The following is a 13,061-nucleotide window of genomic DNA, read 5'->3' as shown; positions in this document are numbered from 1 at the left end:
GGTAGAAAAGAGTCTGGGTCATATCCAGTCCAAACCAGTAGGAAGGAGGGATTAATTCCGATGAGGTCCAAACCAAGCCCCACTGCCCAGTCATGGCTTGTCTACAAAACCTTCTGGAGGCAAATTTAAGGAAGGTGCGGCGGGGAGGTGGGTGAATGGGCATGGTGATTCCTTAACCACACTACAGACCCAGTAAGTATGTAGAGACCCACAGATCTCCAGACCGAGTAGCTTAGAAGCCCACTACATGGCTGGATGCCTTCCACGTGGTACCCTGGGAAAGCCCTTTCCATATGCCAGTTTCCTAACGTTTCCAGAAAATTAGTCTGCTCTTTCACTCTCCCTTTTCTGAAAAAGTGCAGAAAGTATAGGTGACCCTCAAGCCCCTGATGTCTAGGGAAGTCCTATGTTGCACCAAAGACCCTGTCTGAGCAAGGCGATGGGTGCCCCTTGGCCCAATGTGCCCTTATTACGGAGAAGGCCAAGGTCAGGTCAGTGTGGCTCTCTACAGACAGCATTATCAGGGATAGGAGAGTTGTGGGAAATAATGCATGGATCTTTGCTTTAGGATTCCCGACTGGTCACAGACCTGGGTCCAGGGCAGGTGGCAGAATACCATGCTGGTAAAAGAAAGATTCCAGGCTTGTATGTATGTATGCAGTCATCATGACCCCTTTCCTTTTGGCATTGCCTGAGCAGATTATGAGAGGCTGAGCACACCAAATATGCCCATCCCTGCCCTTACATACTTTCTTCATACTACATAGTCTCTGAGTTGTTTATTTTCCTTGTTGAGAATACCTTTTTAATCCCTTTTCATCTAGAGATGATAACATGGAGGAGTGGGTTAGGAGAAATAACCATGAATGAACCACAATGAATTAGCCCTCTTAAGAGATGTTCTTACCAGGGGAACTAAATTTCATTTTTACTTATTTCTTGTTTCAGATCAGTGACTCCTGTAAAGAGAAAAACCTACTTTTGTAACGCTTGGGTGGCTATGTGATAGCTTAGTTGGCCATGTGGTTCCTATGGAAAGTGCCCTTTTCAATCTCGCAGGAGTTTTATGACAATAAACCTATTGAAAATGGGACCAATGAACAAAGAAAGCATGAGTCCTTATAGATTTAGGGAGCATGGAGGTCTTTGCTCCAGAAAAGACCCTTATTGTGATGTTTGGGAGCATGCATGACTGAGCTCTGCTTCCAGCATCTCTTGCCCAGTTCTCATCTTTAGACACGTAGTGTCTTGAAGCCTTGGTTATTTCTTCTGTGCAGTGACCTCTTACTTTCTAAGAGTATGGGGGTAGGCAGGGAGTACCACAAGTTGACAATGTGTGATAGGTGCTTTGGGAGATATAACAGAGAAGCAAGAAGTTTTCTGAACAATGCTCCTTTGTTACCCTGGGTCATGCCTAAAGGTCTTTCCGTAGTCATTGTAGAATGAATAGTGAGGCCAGGTGGAAGAAGTAATACGGGATACTCCAGGTAAAAGAGAAAAGCAACAATCTCATCCCAATTTCTTATTGAACTGATTTTGATGACTTTTTGGATACATTTTGAAGCTTCTTTTCCTATGGTCATGTTTCTAAAGTTAGCACACCAAACTCAGTTAAGCTGAAATCTCTTTATAAGAGGGTTTCTTTGCAGACCCGTTATGTTGAATTAAGACAACAAAAGATTAAACCCTAGGTAGAGAGGTGTTTCATGTAACTCTTGAAGGTGTATGTGTGTGTGAGGTGGGGGTGCTCGTGCACTTCTAGTGAGAAGAGCAGGTTAATTTTCCCTCTTTGAATAAAATCAAACTATAACTAGGATGAGTTCAAGCGGCTCCTTAACCCCTGATAATTGCACATGGGTTCATCATGATGCTGCATAGAATGCTGTGGAAAAAAATCCGCAAAGTCAGGCACTGAGAATGAAAATTTTAAAATAATAGATTCTTCAGTGCTAAATTATGTTTGCTCGCAAGGATCCTTGGAGCTATGGTTTTCTTTGTCCTGCCAAAGGAAAAAGGAAATATATCAGGAAGCTGGACCAGTCCACAGGAAGTCTCACTTGGTCTGATAAAAGGAACTGGTGTGAGGTAGCTTTGGATGCAGTTATAAGTCAATCAGCCTTGAAATAACAAGAAAGGCTATTCAAGAGAAACTGGAGCCTGAAGTCAGCCTTTCTCAATGATTTCCTTTTAACCTTGCAAAACATTCCCTTCTTTGTGTTTTCTATAACCTCCCAAATCTGTTTTTTAAAAAAATTCTGTGTAGTTTTATGTATATATGAGTGAAAGAGAATAGAAAAGAGCACAAGAGTTAGAGCAAGACAGAAAAAGTGAGAGAAGGTATGAAGGTAGAGGAGAAAGCTTTGTCAAGTCAAAGAATATGCTATTCTCTACTGAGCCACAAAGCTTTTGAAAAATCACCTCATTAGCTCATTCTGGTAAGACATAGTCTATCAGTTTCATGCCAGTACACCTACTAACAAAGCCAGAAAGGCTCTCTTACCTGAGAAATACAGAGTTCAGGTCTTCTTGAATAAGGGGTAGCAGAGAATTGAGTCATTTAATGAATCTGACAAGTGCACACTGTGGATGGGGTCATATAAAATAAAGGACAAAACAAACAAAGCAAAACCTACGTGGTTCTCAGTAGATGGGGTTGGAGTGTAAGCTATATGGAGGCATATGTGTCGATCTTGTGATATGTTACAGTGGTTAAGCCTTATGAAATTTGGGGGTTAAAAGGACTAGGTTCAAATAATTGCTTTTCTACTTCCTACCAGTGTGACCTTGGGTAAGTTACCCTACATCTCCAAAATGGAAATATTACATACATCATAGGGTTGCTACAAGGATTAAGTGCATATCTTAAAGTTTAGAATACACATGAGCACCTAGAGGTAAACAAATATCTTATTCTTTGTCTTCTTATAACTATGATTGCTCTTCCTCATTTTTATTTCCCTCTTAGGTAAAAGGTGAGTGAGTCTCTTGCTCTTAGGTGAGTACTAAGAAAATAAGGGCCTTAGCTGGGGCCATGACAGCCCATGCAAAATCGTGAGTATATAGTTTCAAACTGAAATGGGGCCTTTTGGGGCTGACTGTGTTTGCTCATAGCATAGCACCACTTCCTGTTTTAAGAAGAAGAAGAAAAAAAAGCCTTCCAGAAAACTCATTAAGAGGCTCAAAATTCTTCTTGGACATCAAATTATTGTTTTTATAAGAGTTAAGTGTAAATGAATCAAAACCAGACAAATTCAATTTCCTTTCAATTAAACAGGATTTTTTTTTTTTAAGTCTAGGGGAAAGGCACTTGGGGCCAAATGTGTTTTGGGTTTTAAATGAGACCAAATTTTGGAAAAGAATCTAAGACCCCAGAGTGGAGTCAAGCCCTATTCTTAGTTTGCATTAACAAAAAGGGATTAGCACAGCTTCAGTGTCACTGGGCAATAAAAACAACCAGAAATTCACCAAGCACCTGCTGAGAGGCCTAGCCTTCATGCAGCCTTGAAGGTCACCCCACAATATGAAACAGACTCCTGAGACAGCAGGAGAAGAGCCACACAGGACCAGATAGAACATCTACATGCGGTTCCATCATCCACACCCCAAAATAAGAAATGTTTTTAAAGCCTGCACAGGATCAGAGTCATATGTACATAAGGGCTAAAAGGAAATTTTGAAATAATATCTTCACATTCTATATAAGAAAACTTTAATATGAATAATGAAGAAGTGAAGTGACTTGCCTGAGATCCCATAGCTAGTTTGTGGTAGATCTGTAGCTCAGGTCTCCAGATGCCAAGCTAGGCTATTTCTCCATTTACCTCAAAATGTAGTCCCAAATTTGCTGGGATTAGCACACTGGGGATAAAATCATGATGCCCATTCCCTTTTTTATTTATTTTTTATGTCAGTTTTTTAAATGATAAAAGTAATAGATACAAATGATTTAAAAAATAAAATATTACACAGATTTATAGTGTGAAAAATAAGTCTGCTTCACAATGCCAAGTGAAACCACTATTAATAGTTCATATCCTTCTAGAAATTGTACATAAATAATCCTAAGTGTGTGTGTTTTGAAATTTTTTTTAACATAAGTGGGCCTACACATTTTGGAACTTGCTTTCTTCCAGGTAATAATATACGTTGGAGAACTTTCTAAATCAGTATATATGACAATTGATTTTACTCCATTTAACAGCTACACAGCATTTTCTTATATGAATCATCCCTAATTTATCTAATGTCCTATTGATGGACATTTAGATTATTTCCAATTTTTGCCATTACAAACAATGCTACTTTAAACATCTTGTATATCTATATATCTATATCTATCTTTAGTATCAGATTGAACATATTTGTAGAATTGGAATAATCAAATATTTACAAATATTTGACTTCTCAAATAGATGTTCCCCTCTGGAAAGATTGTATCAAGTCTTATTCCTAGTAAAAGGGTAAGATAGGAGATTTCCCTTCTCTGTTTCTCAACATGAGGCACTGAACTGTTTTAACCTCTACTGTCCTCCTAGGTAATAAATGTTGGGATTTTATTATTTTCATTTGAATGTTTTCATGTATGTCCTTGGGATACTTTTCATATGTTTATTGTCCAGTTGAATTTTTTTCTATTTGTATTTTTATTGTCTATTCATAGCATATTTTTCTATTTTCTGTAGTCTGTCTTACTGATTTGTAAGTAGCCTTTCTATAATAAGACATTTATAAGTCTCATATATGAGAAATATTCTTTCTCAGTCTCGTTTCTTTCTCTCCTCCCACCCTTTGTTTTTGAGTTGGGGGTCTCACTTGGTCCCTAAGGCTGGACGTGCAGTGGCAAGATCACAACTCACTGCAGTATCCTCCTCCTGGGATCAAGTGATCCTTCTATCTTAGCATCCCTAATAAGCAGGATTACAGGTGTGCACCACCACAGTTGGCTAATTTTTTGAGTTTTCATAGAGACAAGATCTTGCTGTGTTACTCAGGTTGCTCTTGAATTCCTGGGCTCAAGCAATCATCCTACCTTGGCCTCCCAAAGTGCTGACATTACGGGGATGAGTATGAACCACCATGTCCCGCCACTTTCTCATTTATTTTTTCACTTTACTTATGGCATTGTTCTTCATGCTAACAAATAAATAGAAGAGCTAAAGCTGAAAAAGGAAGAATAAGAAAAAGGAGTCTGTTTGGCTGAAGCCATGGCTTTACAAAAATGTCCTTACAAGGAACTAGTATCATCAACAGTGAAGGAGCAAAAGAGAATATAAACTGGTTGTCTCCTTTGTGAAAATGTGTCTACATGGCCTTATGATAATAAGTTACAAATAAAGAATCCCACAAGAATTGTTGCTTATTTTAGTATCTCCAATACCCAGAGCTTAAAATCAGAAAGCAGATAGACCTTTACTCTCTAGAAGTATGGAAAAAATGGCACAGACATCTTGATCTTGTTCATTTACATGGATGCTCTATGAGTACTGTGCCTGGCGGTATTCAACTTGTAGATGAATGAATGAATGAGTATGAGTTAAATGATAAATGTCTAATGATAAATGATTCTTTAGATATGAGAATTTCAATCTAAATGTATGCTTTTATGAAGACTATAATAGCATTAACTGAATAGATGAGTGATTTTACAATATTAACCTGTTTGTTTTCACATTTCTGCTACATGAATGGTATTGCAAAACTGCTCACTCTCAGACTCTTTCCCACTTTAAATCAATGGATCCCCACATATTCAGACCTAGCAACTCTGCTACTGGAATATTAGATTCCAGTAGACATGTGAAACCCACACGTCTAGAAATTCAAGGTTAAAGCTCCCATGGCACCTGTAATTCTGGCCTCTTGCATGTGTGCACTGAGACGTGACATAAAGTCTTTCATTACCTTGGACACACAGCACTGGCTGGGTAAATGGGCCTTGCTCTTGGGACTGCATTTCTGTGTTCTAGTCTATACTTTCTTTGAGTTGGCTTGAAATATCTTCATATTCTGGAATTTTGTTCACAAACTGAATGACAGATACACTGTTCCCCAAAGATGGAAAAAATCTTAAATACTTCAGTGTTTCATTCATTTTTGTAGGTATGAGCAATTTTGACGTTGCTGTGAACATAAATGATCTGAAAATGCATCTTAACATAATCTCTGATCCTACTTGGAACAAGGATGATAAGTCTCTGAGTCTTTGGTTTGCCTGGGTGAAGTGCCAGTATTTCTGACTGGGGTGACGGTCACAACCAATTTTTGGAAGAATGTCAGACCTGTCTGAATTCCCATAAAAATCTGATTTGAGTTTCAGAGAAACAATCTTTCCTTTAATCTCTCCTCAAATACTATCTTCTGACTCATTCTCAAAAGGAACCAAAGTTGCGGCCCAATTAAAATACAGCTCATGGTAGAGTCCCAAGAACACTGGAAAGAAGACATATTTGAAGGGGTGAAAAGGAAAATCACATGTTTTTGATATCTAGTGAAAGAGGGTTTCTCCTCCCTTCTTCAATGCCATATTTAATAAACAGATGTCTTTGAAGACAGCTGATAGTATTTCTGGCTGCCTGCACCTATCACTGTTCGTCTAATCCTGACTACTGCTCACGTCTTGTGCAGCCCCTGGTAAGTGATAGAGTTACTCCCATCTCAATTTCATAAGGAGTAGGATTAGAGTAGAAAGGAATCACTCTTAAGAGACTTTTACAGCTATGTAGATCATCCATCTACCCACAATTTTTGGATTCCCCCTTTTTATATATGTTACAAGACACAAATTCTTGGTTAGGGTATTTAAGGTCCTTCATAATCTAGTTCCACTCAATCTTTCTATTCTTAGCCTCTCCTTCACATGCACTGACCCCCGGATCCCACACACAGATATTCCACTTTCCTTGAAAGACCTTGACCATGTTTTCCTGTGCAAGTACTTCAACACCAACTTCAGATTCACCGTGCCAAGTGGCAGTGTGGCCAGTGTGTGGACATAGCAGGTATTGTGTAATCAAAAACACTGGGTTTAAACCCATCTCTGCCACCTGTTAGCTGGAATCTTGGGTGAGTTGCCTCACCTTTCTGAACTTTACTGTCCTCTTTATAGGTGTGATGATGTTATCTCCTGCAGAGTTGTGAGGACAAGATGCAAGAATACACATGAAAATTATTTGCAAACTGTAAGGGACTACATAAATAGCCATTGGCATTAAGTCTTTCTCTGTCTTGCCACTTCAAATTGATCTTTCATTCTTGGGGCTTTCATCACACTTACTGGATTCAGCTGGGCATACACACATCACTTATCCTCTGGCTAGGTCTCCCCCCAGCAGCAGGTCTTTTGCCATTAGGGTACTATCTTTACAGAACTTAGTCATTTAGTTTAGTCCTGCATAACAGTCATGCAATTACATTACTATGATTCGTCAGTTGATGATGCCCATGAGGCTGAGGTTACAGATCTCCACAAGGCCAGCTCACTTTTTACAGAAAAAGCTTCCTCCATAGATTGCCAAATTCTGTCAAATTTCCATAATATTGGCCTTAGGGGTGATGGTATAGGGACAGATAACCCCATCCATTGACTCTGGGGAAACACCTCTGTACACAGGCTACTGATGGTGGGTCTACCAGGTCAGTAGCAGAATTGTAATACATAAAGAGTGATATCACTTAGCAATACCATCCCACTGATGAATTAATACATGAATGGAATGAACACTGTTAATATGAAATCATTAAAGCAACAGAAATTGAAACAGGGTGTGGTCCTCTGCAGAGGAAAAGACACCTGCATGACTCTGAGATGACTAAAAAAGCTATAATGGCTGGTTGAAGCCTTGGTGAGAGAGAGAGAGAGAGAGAGAGAGAGAGAGAGAGAGAGTGTGTGTGTGTGTGTGTGTGTGTGTGTGTGTGTGCGCGCGTGTGTACATAATAGCCAATGTCCTTTAGCCTATTCAATTTGTTACAAAACAACAGGAAAAAGTATAGACTTAGAAAGACTGTTTTAAGTACAGACCAAAAAAATTTATCAGTATAAAAATTTTCCTAACTTTTATTTTGCAGGAGCAACTTAGTACTGGCATTAAACTAATGATATATATCTTTTTAAAAAGCTTTAAGTCAACTACTATTTACAACAAATGCCAAGTTAACTGGTTTACTCCAAATAGGAGGAGACACTGGAAGCCTAAATCTTTTTTTTGAGTTGGAGTCTCACTCTGTCGCCTAGACTGGAGTACAATGGCTGCTCCCAGCCACTGCAGCCTCGACCTGCTGGGCTCCGGCGACCCTTCTGCCTCAGCCTTCCAAGTAGCTGGAACTACAGGTGTGTGCTACCACGCCTGGATAATTTTTTGATTTATTGTAGAGATGAGGTTTCGCCAAGTTGTCCAGGCGGGTCTTGAACCCGTGGGCTCAGGCAATCCACTCACCTCAGCCTCCCAAAGTGCTGGGATTACAGGCTGAGTCACTGAGCCCGGCTGGAAGCCTAAATCTTATTTAATGCAGTTGTTATTCAAGACTTACTTATTACACTGCCTTGAAGATAGATCTATAAGACATATTTTAGTACATCTGAATATATTTTATTTAAGTAGCCAAATATCATTTACTGAAAAAGTTGAAATATGAATTCAGTCCATCTGCCCATGGTCTATAGAAGGGCTTAGTTATTTATGTAAAATTCTGTATTTTTGGTTGTCTCCTAATAATGGAGACCTTGTTTACTTTGTCTATAGGAAAAGAAGGATTTATTTTGGAAAACAGTTGTGTAAAATTTCTACCCCAAAATTTAGAATTTGGATTTTTCTTTTAAGTATGGAAATAATTCAAGGTGGTAGTAATACATTTTTCATTAAATAACAGAAGTGTCTTAAGTCCAAGTGCCAGATTCTTTATGCCTTTTCTCTTAAAGGCTCCTCTCTCTGTTTCTGTCTTAACCTCTCTCTCTCTTCCACATACACACACACACACACACACACACACACAGCCTCCAGGACTCGGACTCTATAATTCATAACGTAACACAAGCAAATGCCACTTATTTAAGGGTTAGGTACCCTGAACTTTTACCCTAACTCTGACAATAGTTATTTGCACGATCTTGGATACTTCATTTCACACCTTAAGTCTCAGTTTCCTCACCCAGAAAATGAGATGTCAAGTTAAATATTCTCTAAAGCTCTGAAGTTGCCAACTTATAAACTTAAATTTGAAGAGCAACAGAAGTGGAAAGAAGCTTTCTGGTAGAAATTATTCATACACAAAACAGGACTCACCATTTGGTAATTATCAGAAAGGAGCAATTCCGTGTGGTCATAGGACAGATAAACTGAGCCCATCTTGCCTAGAGTATTACGAAGGTTAAAAGGTGGAGGGGGTGGGGGAAGGGGAGGCAGCAATCCCTCTTGGAGAATAGAAATCAAATCTCTGTTCTAGGTGTTCCTCACTCGGCTGTTTCTCTCCAAATCATATCCTGAAGTTTCCCTGTCCTGCCAGTGATAACCTGCCCTCCAGGGCCTGTCTGAGCAATTGACTGTCCACTGGTTTGCAGAGCCTAGCTGTAACCCCAGCCTTTTTCCCTCCATCACCGATTTGCTATGTGGTGCTGCACTCTTCTGAGGTCCAGGATGACAATCGAGAATCTTTCTGCTCAACTGTGACTTGGTCACCAGTGCTTTCCCTGACCATCCTGCCTGGTATAGCTCCATCACTTTCTATTCTCTCACCTGCTTTACTGTTCTTCAGAAGATACTTCACCACCAGACAGATTTTTCTCTTTATGTGTCAGCTGCCTCCACTAGAGTGTACATTCCTAGAGAGTTTTGATCCCTGTTTTATCCTTAATACATAAAGCAGAGCCTTGGAACATAATAGACATCATAAATACTTGTTGAATGAATGAAAGATGCATTAGGGTAAACTCAGACCTGTGATCTAATTTTCTGACCAATGGATCCCAGCACACCCATTCCCAAATACACTCAATTAACGTGTATCCATCTAAGGTATCAGACTTTGTTTAATTTTTACTGAGATTGGTGGCAAGGAGGGGTTATGGCCCCATTTTCTAGATGAGGAAACTGAGACTCATGAAGCTAAGTGCCTTGCTAGAAGGCACACAGCAGATAAGTAGCAGAGTTGAGAATGAACCCCAGTTTTCTGACTCTAAGCCTGCTATCCATTTCCTTACTTCCCAGTTTCATTCACCATGTCTGTGTCTTCTCTGATTCTCTCTCCATCTGTGATGGTACCATGTGCACCAAGTTAAGCTTCTGCAGACAAAATTAATTGGATTCAACTGAAGCCTGCCTAGAACTAAGATGCAGTTTTTGAAACCAGGTCATTTCTTAAGGCAGCAACCAGTGTCATGTGCTTTTTTAACACTGATAATATCACTGTGGGAAGCAGGGGCGGGTAGGGTGTTGTTTAATATTGCAAGTTAACTTGTGTGTGGTAAAAGAGTAGCATGGCTCCCGCAAATGTTGGTGCTCCCAATGTGATGCTCAGAGCCTTCCCAGGAACTGTTCTCAGGAAAAAGAAGAGAACACAATTCAAAAGGACTTAATGTAACAAGGGCAACAAGACTGGAACTTTATAATTACACAGAGTTGTGGGAATTATACACAAAACAGGGGTCTTCTGTGAAGAAATCCAGACTTTCCTAGCTTGCTGGACCAAATACCTCCTGAGTACTGAGACCCACAGGTATTTCAAAGTATAGACATGTCTTATATTTGGGGAAGAAATATGCAGGTGCATAAAATCACATCCCAGAATCATTCAAAAGTTATTTTTTCCAGGTTATTCTGAATGGAAACACACATTCTGGATTTGGGTCTTTAGAATCTGTCTATAGTGTCTTCAGACCTCTATCACGATAGGATTTAGTGTGCATACAGGTAAGTATTCTTGTGGAAGATATGAGCATATAATTTAGACACAGAGAAGAATAGAAAGATACTGTTGTATGAAATAGTGCCGCTATTTCATTTGTACAAAGGTGATGAAGCTCAGGAGGGTTTCAAGAGACCAGAAGTCTGCTGTCCTTTCTCCTAGTCCACTGTTCTCTCCAAGCACAGTATTTGAACCGTTGTGGGACCAGGGTCTGGGAGCCCCAAGATCCAGGAGTCTCATGTCAACAGAAAATTGTGGCTTTCACACAACTTAAATAGCAAAATGTACACTAAAGATGCAATCCTTCAGAAGGGCTGAAGATAGCTTGAAAAATCACTGTTCTGTGGATGACACTGCCTAGCCAAGTAACCTGCATGAGAGACAGGGTACTCCTAGGAAGAGTTTGTGGGGAGCAGTTCACAGCCTTCCACTGCCTACACGAAGAGAGACATTCACTCCCATCCTTGGCTTGAAGTGCCAGGTTCCTGATCTAAGTCTGCTCTCTCTGCCTGCCATGCCAATCCCTGTGTGTGTATCTCAAGAGGTTAGCACATCCTGGGTACACAGACCACAGCTTCCTCCCTTAGCTCAGGGCCTGTGCTTAGAGGTCTGAGCAGTGTGGAGATATTTCTTCACTTCTCCTTAGGGTGTCCACATCAAGACCCTGGAGTCATCTCACCACCCTTCAGGATCAGAGGGTCTTCAGGGTAAGTGGCAAGCTTCCTGATTGATTCTGGGAAGGGAGTATTCTAGAGTGGAATGTCTCATTATTAAAACTGGGGATATGGAGACACTTGGACTGTTGGCCCACACCAACAGGAAGCAGAGAAACAGGCACAAAAATGACCCAATGACCCCCACTCTGGGGTCTCTACAGGAATACCCTGTCACCCACTTCTCGCCCACTCACTTCAAGTTTGCGGAGCCCAGACTCCTATGCTCCTTTTAACTCATTACAATCATTTACCTCATCTCCAGATTTTCAAGTTCCTTGGTTCCTTTTACTAAGTCAGCATATTTCAAACTTTCAGAAAAAAAAACTTAGAAAATAAAAACCACGACCCCACCCAAGAAGATAAAAATCTCTTGAGTTCTCTAAGCCCAACATCTTAGCCTTCCCTCACTCGGCCCTGAGCGGGGAGTTGATTCCTTTGGGTTCTGGGGAATGGCGGGCCCTGCCAGTCCCCACCTCACCAGCCTAATAGTTTTTCCAGACAAACTCTTGCTTGGTGTTGCACTGCAGCCTCGCTGCGAACTCCTGGTCCCATTCATTCCCCCAGACCCCCTAAGGCTAGCCACCTTAGGGAGTGTCCCCCCTCTGTGCTCCTGGCCGCACGGCTGAACCCTTCGAGAGGCAGCCGTCAACGCTTCTGAAGTCTGACACGGAACCCAGACCCTCACCCGGTGCTCTTGACTGCACTTTGCAACCTAGACTCAGGCGTGGCAGCGGGGTGGGGGTGGGACTGGCTCGGCAGGCGCCGGGGCGCGGGCTCAGAGCCGGCCTCCGCAGGGACGGCGGCTCCAAAGGGCGCGGGACCCTCTTGGAGAGGATCGCTCGGGGAGCACTTGCCCTGGAGCGGCGGGCGCCTGGGCGCGGGGAGCTGCGTGGACCGGAGCTGGGGAAGGAGAGTCTCCTTCCGAGAAGCTGCGAGGCCGGCCCGTTAGTCCCTGGGAGCCGGCGGCCCCCAAGCGCCGAGAACCCGGCGACAGAATGACCGAGAGGGAAGGGAAACTAGCCTGCGCTGACATGTAAACAGGGGTTTCCAGCGCGGAGAGCTCGCTCAGACAGACCCCCAGACACACTCACTTGCACCCCTATCCTACCGCGACGAATCCGCTCACCCGTCCCGGGGCCCACCAGGCACAGACCTGATCCGGGGGCGGCTGCAGCCCCAGCCCCCGCCGCTTTCGGCCTCGGGCGAGAGGAAGCTAGCCGCCAGGCGAGTGCCTGGTGCCGGGCCTGGGCGCCCCGGGTGCCGGGGGGAGTGGTGGCCCCGGAGGTCTCCCGCCCTTGACTCCGATCCGCGCCGGGGCTCCCCGGGTCTCACGCCGACCCCTCCCGCAACCCGGCCAGCAGCACAGCGGGAGGAGGCCGGGCTCCGCTCTGGGACAGGGGGTTGGGGAGGTCGCCCTCGATGGGGAGTCTGGCCGGCCGCCCCACGAGT

At 42.4% G+C, this 13,061-nt stretch overlaps 1 protein-coding gene across 1 annotated transcript in view; it reads right to left on the bottom strand.

The window, feature by feature from the left end:
• FLI1 (Fli-1 proto-oncogene, ETS transcription factor) overlaps nucleotides 1-13,061 on the bottom strand; it is a 121,404-nt gene that overhangs the window by 107,767 nt on the left and 576 nt on the right. The gene's annotated exons all lie outside the window — the stretch shown is intronic.

Source organism: Carlito syrichta, unplaced genomic scaffold, assembly GCF_000164805.1.
Source record: "Carlito syrichta isolate Samal-C Ts95f unplaced genomic scaffold, Tarsius_syrichta-2.0.1 Scaffold316376, whole genome shotgun sequence".
NCBI lineage: Eukaryota > Metazoa > Chordata > Mammalia > Primates > Tarsiidae > Carlito > Carlito syrichta.
This window is presented reverse-complemented; position numbering and strand designations above follow the sequence as displayed.